Source organism: Phragmites australis, chromosome 7, assembly GCF_958298935.1.
Source record: "Phragmites australis chromosome 7, lpPhrAust1.1, whole genome shotgun sequence".
Taxonomy (NCBI): domain Eukaryota; kingdom Viridiplantae; phylum Streptophyta; class Magnoliopsida; order Poales; family Poaceae; genus Phragmites; species Phragmites australis.
The window spans coordinates 23,375,532-23,384,008 of NC_084927.1; the positions used below are offsets into that span (position 1 = coordinate 23,375,532).

An 8,477-nucleotide genomic window follows, 5' to 3' on the forward strand; every position below is an offset into this window, starting at 1 on the left:
ATGAACCGATCTGGGACTACCTGCAGCAGCTTCTTGACCACCTCAGCATCAGAGATGTCATCACCGAGCAGGCGGAGATTGTTGGCGAGGCCGGCGATCCGCATCGAAAATTCGTCAATGGATTCACCGTCCTTGAACGCAATATCCCCAAATTGTCTGCACAGTTGTTGCGCGTTCACTTCCCGCACACGTTCCACGCCCATCCGCATGGTCTTCACCGCATCCCATGCCTCCTTTGCCGTGTTCTTCACGGCGAGAGATGAGAGCATCTCCGGCGGGACCGCCCGGAGTATGGCCGAGAGCGCGAGACGATCGTCGCGGTAGTCAGCATGCCCGGGGTCGATGGCCTCCCAGAGGCCTTGCGCCTGGAGATTGACGCGCATAACCAAGGCCCAGTCGGTGTAGTTGGTGCGCGTCAGCGTAGGGTAGACGATGGAGCCGGAGGATTCCCTCACGACGCGTTCGACCACGGTCGCACGCTCACCGGTGCCTCGGGGACGTGGTCGTCGCGGAGGAGGTGACGGCGAGCGGCCACACCCTCGCCGCGGTGGCGTCTGCGAGTGAGCATTCTCCGGAGCCCAAGAGGATGACATTGCCTCCCCCCAGGATCAGCTTACGGCTCTGATGCCAATTGTTAGCCAAACGACCTCAAAACACAGCGCTGGAACGCGATGGCTCGAGGAAGAAGATGAACAGTAAACTGGAGAGTTGTTTTGAGCTGCGCAAAATCACCGCTTTTCTGGACTCTTTTCTTCTCCTTTTATTCTCCAAATTACAAGAACGTGAGCCCGGCCATTCCGCCACTACCAGCGGGGGTCCACGCATGAAGCGCACTGCCGCACGATGCAGCGTTATCGCATGCGTACAACTCGGCCAAAACTCCAACAGATGAGCATGGCCACTACTTACACGGAGAAGACAGCTAACTAAACAAGAAAATAGCTAGATTAACTAACAAGTTTAAGCAAAATCTAATCCAGATGGCAAAGCTTGTTGCCTAAAGTGCTTTACGGCACGTAATTGGCGAAAGCAAGAAGTCAGTCAGGCGTCATATGGTTGTGTCCATTGGTCCGCTGTTTTGGTGGGAAGTATTCCAGCAAATGACACCAAGTAACAGCAAAACTTGAAGCTGGTGTAAATTTGTAACACCAGAGTGTATACATACGAGACCCTCTCATTTGAAATCGAATGCCTCCGCCATGTTAAAATAAAAAAGAAGCAGCTAAAAAAGAACGATGCTTTGCTCTCAGTTGCTGATTGTTTCAGCCGGATTCAGACAGCGGCATCTTTGGCCTCCTCCACCAATGCTGCTTTGCTATCAGTTGCCGCTGATCGTTTCAACCAGATTCAAACAGCAGCATCTTTGGCATCCTCGACCGAGCTTGCACTTTGTTTGCCAGAACCAGTAGAGACTTTCACAGTGGCAGGCCTTAGCAGCCGCTCCTTCAGAAGGAACCCTCGGCGGACTTCATGGGAGACAACCCCTGCCTTGAATTGCACAGATTCTTCTCGTGCCATGGCCTCATGTACCTTCATAAGAAAAGACAAGGTATGAGCTCTCATAATAGCGCATATATGGCGAAAAGAAAAGTAACATTTCTCATTCATATCTTCATTTCCAGATGCAACATGCAAGCACTAAGTATCTGAAAAATTACATTTTTTATATGATTATATGGACCAAGAACTACACTGCAATTTAGTCTGGATGTTACTTGTAAGCATTATTCCTACTACCCCAAAGTTCTCCGAAGTGCATACTGATATTGTGTGAAAGCTAAGTTCACCTCGGTAGGGTAATACATGATGTACATCCATTATGAGCCAGGCCATAAGAAAACCTAGACGTCATTATGCACTTATTGATACCAGAACATAATTTTTTATGCATGTTCACAAGATTCGTAAGTGTTGTGTATCCAAGCTGTTAGGGAGGCGGCCATTGACAATGTGAATAAAACGGATGACAGAAAAGGTAAATTATACTTACCAAAGGATCAAACGGCTTGCCAACTGTTTCGACAACTCCAACACCCAAATATCTTAACGTTTCAACTATCCACTTGTATATTTGATGTAAACTTTGCACACTCCTTTTCAGTCTGCTTCCGGAAATTCTCCAGATCGGCATTTAAGCGAAGAAACTTTTCCTTCCCAGAAGTTATTTCGGCTGTAATACTTTCAAATTGAGATGCTACCCTACTCTTCTCTTTTTCCACAGCAGTGATTGCCTTCTCGACTACATCAAGAACTTCGTCGTTTCCGTCTAGAAAAGCTGTCTTGTATAGTTGAATTAGGTCTTTCATAGGAGGCAAATCTTCCCCATTGACAGTCTACAGAGAAATACTCATTTTAGTTAAACTCGATGAATCACACTTGGTCAAAATGAAATACATGAGAAGAAGCTCCAACAAAGAATATGAGCACTTTTTAATAGTTTTGTTTCTCGTCTGGTTACATTTATCCCAGTTACATAAATATTTCATTAATTTATCTCATTACACGTTTTAACAGTAGCTTAAAACACAATATTACAACTACGCCTTAAATCCTATAACTCTCTTCTCAGTATATCCCACTGTTCAAACTATTCAATTTAGCATAAGAACAAAAAAGTATCTCCCATGTTCTCCAAATACACGTGTGTTGCCAGAATAATATCAAAGCGTTCCAATTTTAGCTTATCTTCTTCTAAATTTATCCAACAAATATAGACTAACAATGCATGATATTTTAATCCTGGGCATACTGAATGTAAGTACTTATCGCAAATGATCAATGGAACCTTAACACAAACAGTTTAGTTCTCCATTCACACACTGTAATACTCCTGTTGCAAATCTCTCTTGTCCTCCATCCACAAAGAGGCCCAAAGGGGCGAAGTTTTCCACGACCTAACTGCTCTGCTGGCGCCTCACACCCAAACTTTGTAACCACGAAAGGCAAGAAGAGGTCCCAAATGTCTCACCTTCGGGTCAGTGCTGGCGGCGACGTGGAGCGACCGTAGCTCGGCATTGTGGCGCCGGAGGGAGGGCAAGGCGGAAGTTGGCCGGCTGGACCTCCATCTAGCAGGCAGCGCGGCGGCCGGAGCTAGGGTCTGGAGGCCGTGTCCGGCGGAGCTAGGGTTTGTTGCCGCGGAGGCAACGGGGCCGGCGCAGAAGCTTGCCGCCATCCTGCTAGCACCCTATCGTCTTGCTTACCTACTGTCCGGAAAGTACCCAAAAAAAGGAAAGAAATAATTGTGATGGGAAATAGCGTTCGCTAACCCCTCGAACGCCTTTGGATGCCGTCCGTTGGCGTGGGCCCGCCATCTCGGCTGTCAGATCACGAAGCTCCCCATGCTGGAGGCGGGCAAGACGGCAAGGCAACGCCGGCAAGTCGCGACCGCCTCGAATCATCTCGTGTCCTCCTTCCCTCGCCTTCACTCACTCGCTCCGCGGCCACATCTCGAGCGCGCGCCCTGGCCCTGCTGGCGTAGTCCACAGCCACGTCTCGGTCCCGACGTGACGTGACGTGCTCCGCCGCGCCGCGCGGCTTTTGGTGGAGGTCCCGTCGCGCGCCGACCGGCGCGGCGCGAGGCCGGGGGGCGGCCTGGGCTTATCTCGTGTCTTGACCTGAAGATACCGGTTGGGCGCGGGTTAATGAGAGACGCTCATATCCAATTGGACGGCGGTGGAACATTCAAGTTTTGGAAGTTAAAAGCTTATGTTAATTTCAGTTGTTTGTTAGTTGTCAGACAGTTACAGTACCTAATTTCACTTTTACCGCGTTGTAATTCAGACTGAGGTAATTAGCCTGGGATATTTCCGGAGGGAGGTAGACAATGAGAATGATCCAACCATTTTGCTTGTAACAGAACCACAAAAACTATGGGTGGGGAATGAATTCGTCGCTGGGTTCTTCCTTCCTTCCTCCCTTCATCGTCTGATTTCCTCTGTTCTTCGTTGGGTTCTTTCTCCTGTGATGCGTGATTCTCTTTTGGTTGAGCTCGGGTTCGATCGGGTTTGACAAATTGGTACTAGAGCCTTGCGATTCTCGGACCTTAGCAACGATTCGGATCATCGGTGAGGGTTGTCCAACATTTGTTTGGGCGTAAAATTCCGGGAACCGAGTTCGATTCGCTTGCAGTGAAGAAGGAGGTGAGTTGGATTCAGACTTGGGTTGCCTGGTTCTTCTGGGTAGTAAAATCCCTCGGTCGATCTCCAGCTCCGACGGCGGTAGAATCGTGGTGCAGATCTGAGTTGGGGAGGAACAATCCGAACCGCATCTGCTCCATACTGACAACATGACGCGTACCACCAAGACGGCGGCAGCAGCATCTGCAGCTTCGACAGCGGCGGGTGGGGCTTCATCATCTGCAGTGATTGTTAATCCTGAGGATTTGGCGACGTTGGACGGCTCTAGCATCGGCTTCATGGAAACCATGCATCATGAGGTACTCGATTTGAAATCCCGGCTTGGAAATGTTGAGATCCATCTCTCAGATATGCGTGAAATGATCCACAATATCCAGACAACTATGTTAGATAGGCCACACGGTTCTAAGGATGATGTTGATCAAGTGGGGGTTAGAGATTCTGAGCTTGAGGAAGTCGTTGAGGTTCTGACCAAGGATAAGGGGGTGAAGAACACTGGCAACAGCAGTCAGACCTTGCCTGAATCTGTTGTTAACCCACACCACCCACCCCAAGGCTATGTATACACTGAAATTCCACTTAAATCTGCTCCACTTGTCACAGACCATGAGTTTGAGGATGACAGGACCACTCAATTGCATCATCCACAAATGAATCGTCCAAGCCACACTTCATATATACCTCCTCATGCTAGAGGCCTTGAATTTCAGAAACAAGGTCAGGGTTACCAAACTGACAAGTATAGTCAGAAACTCACTGACAACACATACAGTCTTTCTATCTCTAGGCCCAAGATTGATTTTCCTTCTTTCAATGGTGATAACCCGGTGGGGTGGACTAGACAGTGTGAGAGGTATTTTGATTTAGCATCCGTTCCTCAGGAATTATGGGTGTCACTTGCAACATTACACTGTTCTGGAAGGGCTGAGCACTGGTGGCATAGTTTGAGGATGTCAGCAAAACACATGAGATGGGTTCAGTTCTGCTCACTTGTTTGCAATCGTTTCTCTGAACACAGTATGTTTGATATAGTAGAGGTGTTTCATTCACCCTCACAAGAAACAAGTGTATATGCCTATATAGACAAATTTGAAGAGCTGATGGTAGTAATGCAGAGGCAACATCCTGGACTTCAAGAGGATTATTACATTAGATGCTTTATTAAAGGGCTTAAAGATCAGATTAAACATTACCTGAAACCTCACAAGCCACATAGTATGATTGATGCTTATGGAATTGCAAGAGATTTGGAAAGAGTTGTTCTGAGTAGGAAATCTGGTTTTTTTGGTACTCACTCTAGTAGCAAACCCTCATTCACTCCCTCATTGAGCCAGAGAAATACTGTACCAGCAGCTAAATTGGAGGTGGTCCAAAAACCTAAAAAGCTTCCAGCTATCAATACTAGGCCTAAGGAGCTAGGAACATGCTGGAAATGTTCTATCCCTTGGACACCAAAACATAAATTGAAATGCAAGTTTTACCAATCCTCTACTCATGCTATAATTATGGGGCCAGATGAAATTCAACAACAGGTGGAAGAATTGGAGGAGGACCAAGCCTATGATCAGGAATTGTAGTAGCAAACCAATCCTGAATTGATGCAAATCTCCAAGCATGCAATGTCTGGTGCTAAAACTGTAGCCACATTCTGTCTACCATTGACTGTGAGGGGCAAAAGAGCCATAGCATTGGTGGATAGTGGGAGTACTCACAGCTTCATGGATGTAACTTTTGCAAGTAAGGCTGGATGTCAAATTCAGCATACACAATTACAAGCAGTCACTGTTGCTGGTGGAGGTGAATTACATTCTGGAGGGCACATTCCTCATTGCTTCTATCTGATCTACAAGGAAAAATTTTCTAGCCTTTTCCAATTGCTTGAGCTTAAAAGCTATGATATCATTTTAGGATGTGATTGGATATACAGTCATAGTCCTATTGGTATTGATCTCAAGGAAAGACTTCTAACAATTACTAAGGAAGGGAGCAAAAAGATGTGTTTCACTGATTGTTATAAAGATGGTTGTGGCAGTGAACTACCAGCTCAAAAATTTGGCAAGCTGTTGTGCAAGGGAGTCTTGGGCTATGTGTTCCATATCAAGATGGACAATGCCAGTAATACAGTAGAAGGCATACACAAAAGGGAACTTGATGAGATCCTGGAAAAATTCAGCAAAGTGTTTGCTGAACCTGAGGTGTTACCACCTGATAGGAAATGTGTTCATTCAATCCCTTTGAAATCAGGCAGTCAACCACCAAGCTTGAGACCATATAGTATGCCTCACCATCAAAAGGATGAGGTAGAGAAACAAGTGAAACAGATGATGGAACAAGGGATTATCAGACCTAGTGAGAGCCCATATTCTTCTCCCTCTATTTTGGCTAGGAAAAAAGATGGCTCATGGAGGTTTTGTGTTGACTACAGGCAGCTAAATGATATGACAATAAAGAACAGATTCCCTATACCTGTAATAGATGATCTATTTGATGAATTGCATAGCCAAATACTTTTCAAAGCTAGATCTCAGATCAGGGTTTCATCATATTCCTATGAAGGAAGAGGACATCCATAAAATAGCATTTAGAACACACTTTGGACACTTCGAGTTTTTGGTAATGCCATTTGGGCTTACAAACACTCCAGCCACTTTCCAGGCCATGATGAACACTGTCTTTGCTGACCTACTCAGGAAGTTTGTACTCATATTCTTTGATGACATCTTGGTGTATAGTCAAAATTGGGAGGAACACAAGAAGCATCTAAATATTGTGCTGCAAGTACTGATGGAAAATAGGCTGTCAGCAAAGAAGAGCAAGTGTGTTTTCGGGGTGCAACAAATTGAGTACTTGGGTCATGTAATTCATGAGGGAGGACTCTCTACAAATCAAACAAAAATAGAAGCTGTTGAAAAGTGGCCAATTCCAAAGAATGTGACTGAACTCAGAGGGTTCCTTGGTTTGACTGGATACTACAGGAGATTTGTCAAGGGTTTTGGAGAAATATGTAGGCCAATGCATGACATGTTAAAAAAGAATTCCTTCCAGTGGAGTGCTGAGCAAACACAAGCCTTTGAGGAGGTGAAAAGAAGGCTAGTTACTGCTCCAGTTCTTGCCTTGCCAAATTTTAACATACCATTTATTTTGGAGACTGATGCTAGTGGGAGTGGTATTGGGGCAGTGCTGATGCAAGAGGGCAGACCAATTGCATACTTCAGTAGAGCTTTGGGCCCAAGATCAGCTACCATGTCTACTTATGATAAGGAGGCCTTAGCAATCTTGGAGTCAGTTAAAAAGTGGGAGCATTATTTCCTGGGATCACGGCTCATAATCAGAACTGACCAAAGGAGTCTAAAATTCATCACTGAGCAGAAAATTTCTGAGGGAATCAAGCACAAATTGATGTTAAAACTTTTGCAATTGGACTATTCCATTGAGTACAAGAAAGGCAAGGAGAATAAAGCTGCTGATGCTTTATCTAGAATTGACCACCAATGCATGGTTATCACTGTGATTCAGCCTTTGTGGATCCAGGAAGTGACTAACAGCTATACTACTAATACCCACTGCCAGCAACTTCTGGCACAACTTGCTTTAGCACCTGATGTTGAATCTGGATATACTCTCAATTTTGGAGTCATTCGGTACAAGGGCAGGATTCACATTGGCAAAAATGATGCTGTACAAGGTAATATAATCAAGGCATTACACACATCTGCAATTGGAGGACACTATGGTATTGCAGCCACTTACCAAAGGGTAAAAAGAATCTTTCATTGGGTTGGGCTCAAAAAGTCAGTTAAGGAATACGTTACAACATGCCCTATATGTCAAAGAGCTAAAAGTGAGCATTGTCACTACCCTAGGTTGCTTGAGCCACTACAGCTGCCTGACATGGCTTGGACACACATTACCATGGACTTCGTAGAAGGGTTACCTAAATCTAGTGGCAAGGATGTGATTTTAGTTGTGGTGGATAGGTTTACAAAATATTCACACTTCATTCCATTGACACATCCATTCACAGCTCTCACTGTTGCCCAGCTATTTGTAGATAACATTTTCAAACTCCATGGCATGCCCACTTGTATTGTGTCTGACAGGGATATATTTTTCTTGAGTGATTTATGGTAGTCAATGTTCAAGGCCTTGAATATATCATTGAGATTCAGTTCTGCCTATCATCCCCAAAGTGATGGACAAACAGAAAGGGTGAATCAATGCTTGGAGAGCTATTTGAGATGCATGACCTTCACTGAGCCTAGAAGATGGTGTAGCTGGTTGCCATTGTCAGAATGGTGATACAACACCAATTACCACACATCTCTGAAGTGCACTCCATTT

At 45.4% G+C, this 8,477-nt stretch overlaps 1 pseudogene; it reads right to left on the reverse strand.

Moving 5' to 3' along the window:
- Window positions 1–1,309: 1,309 nt before the first annotated feature.
- Window positions 1,310–3,396, reverse strand: LOC133923498 (uncharacterized; annotated as a pseudogene).
- Between the last annotated feature and the right edge of the window lie 5,081 nt (window positions 3,397–8,477).